We start from the raw sequence: 3,280 nt of genomic DNA, 5'->3' as shown, positions 1-3,280 counted from the left end.
TACGTCGCTGTCTGCGCCCCCTACGTGACGCGTCGCTACGGCGCGCGGATTCTGGTGCAGTACACTGAGGCAATGGATCGTGCTTTCCGAGCTCTGACTGTGGAGTTGTATGCTACGCGCGCTCGTCTTTACGACGCGTTGACAGAGCTGCAGCCATCACACTGTCCGAGGGTTCCACCTATGCGCATCCGCGAACCGAGCAGGACAGAGCTACCACCAGCTCTTGAGTGGACTGATGTTGGGGGTAGAACCCCTGCACTTGGACCTCAGCTGCTCGATTGGATGCGGTACCCTCACCAGAGTCACAACGGGACACAGGGTCATGTCCCTACCTTCTATCACCACCAGCTACCAGGATTCGATCGTCCTCTCCGACGTTGATGTAGCCTTATCGCTACATCTCGTTGTGGTACTCTTCCACCGCGTGCCTGCGCGCCGCCTAGTGAGTCCAGGGTATCGTCAAATGCGTCCGGGCTATCGCCAAATTTCGAGTTTTTAATCGTTAGTCTGTAATCGAACTTATGTATGGGTCTGTATGTCGAACTCAACTACTATGGAGTATCTATCGCATTTCCCTTTCATTATGTTTGATTACGTCATGAATGCATGCGATGCCTTTCAATTACTTTAAGCTAAACTACCCCTGCTAAATATTTAACAGGATGGTTAGACCAGTTGGCCGCCCGCGTGGCCCTGCCAACGATGCACCACCCCCGCCTCCTGAGTATATGGCGGGGATGATCCAACAGTTTGAGCTGAACCGTCAGTTTATGCAAGGGCTCATGGATCAGTTCCAAAGGCCGAACATGAACCAACCACAAGGCGTGACACTGCAAGACTTCTGCCGTCTCAACCCTGCGATCTACCGCAGCTCAACTCAGCCTCTAGATGCTGATGACTGGCTCCGTGACATTTCCTATGAGCTAGAGTCTGCCAATGTGCCCCTGGCGAGCTATGTCAACTTTGCCGACTACTTTCTGAAGGGTCCCGCTGCTCCTCGCCGGCACGCCCGTCTCCACCGGAACCACGCCGTCTCCACCGTCACCTTCGTGCGAACTCCGGCTTCACCGGGCCGTCACGTCACCGTCGGTGAGCCCCTCCTCGGGCTCCTCCCACCTTGTCGTTCTCCTCGACGTCCCGGTTCCGTTCCGGCAAACGGGGCCTCGATCCGTCGACGGTGGACTCCGGTAGGAGGATTTGAAGTTTAGGTTCTTCTAGGTGGAGTTGGAGCAAAGTGAGTTCTCTGTCTCTGTTAACAGAGAGAGAGATGAGAGTTTTGAGAAAAAAATAAAAATAAAAAGCATAAGTGGTGTATTAGATGCGTATGTATGTATGTATGTATGAGATGTGATGTATGTATTTGTGTATTTGGATATTTAAAGAAATACGGTATTTGCACGGTTAGGTACCTAATAATAAAATAGGAAAAAAACCTTAGGTCACTTACCGGTGGGGCCAATGCACCCGGGTCTATGACAGGGAGGCCCCAAGCGATAGTTGATATAAATTAGAAAAATAATGTTTTTATTAAATAAATAAATAAATAGATATATTTAGTTAAATTAATTAATTAGAATAATTAGAGTATGACACGTGGGTCCCTCGTTGAATTAATCTGATTAATAAATAATTAATCTTAATAAAAACTTGTGCCTATGACGTTCGGAACCCGTTGGTCAGTTGACCGGTCAAAGGTTGATGTCAGCCTGACATCGCGATGATGTCATAATAGGATTTTATTAAATCTTTTAAATCTGTTTTTAATTCCTAAATAATTAATAAAACTTTGAAAATTAAAATTTAAATAATCCGTAAGTCAGATCAAAATATTTTCAACATGAAAGTTGATCAGCAAAGCGAGACGAACCCGGATACACGGCCCGTTCGTTTGTCACGCGTCCCTAGCATAGCAAACATGGAACTTTTCCATCATTTCCAGTGTAACCGGTAGTAGCCCGAGACCCGGAAAATATCGTCAGATATTCTTTCGACCCGTCTATGACGGATGTCGCTGCGTTAGCTCATGTCTAGCCTGCATTTTTCCATGTCATGCTTTGTGTTGCATCGGTGCTATTATTTATTGTTTCTCCCCCCTCTTCTTACCGGTAGACCCCGAGACTGACGCTGCTGCCGGGTACATCTACGACCCTGCCGATCAGTCCTTTGCCGCAGAGCAGCAAGGCAAGCAAACTCCCCTTGATCATTCCTATATCGCCTATGTCTTTCTTCCTACTGCTTGCATTAGTATTTTGCTACTGTGGTAGTTAGCTCCTATATCTGATGCATAGCCTGTTTTTGATGAACTGCTACTATCAGTCCTGTACTTTTAATATGCTTAGTATAGGTGGAGCAGTCATCCCCTCTGACCCCGTAGATCAGTTGCCCCGCTTGTTTTCAATTCTCGATCTCTGATCGACGAGCCAGACCCGACACAGCACGTCCACCCCCCTTCGTTGTACGACGCTACACGGATACTATCGGGTACCAAGGGTGACACCTCGCTAAGTACTCCTGATCATATCTTTGTAGTATAGCTAGTCGGTCGTGGTTATCGAGGGTGATTCCTCTTTCACCATTCCCGATGACGTCTCTGTCGTGCAACCCCGCGAGTGTGGGACCCCCGAGGGTGATTCCTCTAAGCCCACCTTGACGGGTACATCGTTCGGGATCCAACGAGGGTGATACCTCGGATTCCCCCGATGTTACAACCACACAGTTACTCGACCATGTTACTGGGATCTTCGGTGATTAGTTGTAAGACGGGTGGATTCCCGCGAGACTGTGATGCTGGCCTAATTAAAATGCTAATGGATTTGGGTATTTGATCTGGGTTGGTCGGAGACCTTTTCGCACTGACCGGCTACGCGGGAAGAATTATGGGTACTCGGCGTCGCGGTATCAGCCGAAGCTTTTCAGATGCCAGCAGTGTAGCGGCGCGCGCCCGAGTGGTCCCGAGATGCATCGCGCTTGTGATTAAGGGATGCTAAGACTGACGTCGGCCGCCCACGCCACGTGCAGGAGAGTGAAGGGGAACTGGGCCCATGAACCCTTTGTGCTTAGGATTTAGACCGGCGGGCTGGCCTCTCTGATTAGTCTTAGGTGGGGCTGCGACGTGTCGATATTCCGAGGCCGGGCAGGACCCAGAAAAGTATGTCCGGCCAGAGTGTTATCGAGCGTGACGGGACATGTGGTGCACCCCTGCAGGGATGAAAATTAACTATTCGGATAGCCGTGTCCACGGTTACAGGACGACTTGGAGTTGTGCCCCGATCTTTTACAA

This window comes from Hordeum vulgare, chromosome 7H (assembly GCF_904849725.1).
Source record: "Hordeum vulgare subsp. vulgare chromosome 7H, MorexV3_pseudomolecules_assembly, whole genome shotgun sequence".
In the NCBI taxonomy this organism is placed as follows: Eukaryota; Viridiplantae; Streptophyta; class Magnoliopsida; order Poales; family Poaceae; genus Hordeum; species Hordeum vulgare.
The sequence above is the reverse complement of the archived record's forward strand: the minus strand, read 5'-3'. Positions refer to the sequence as shown.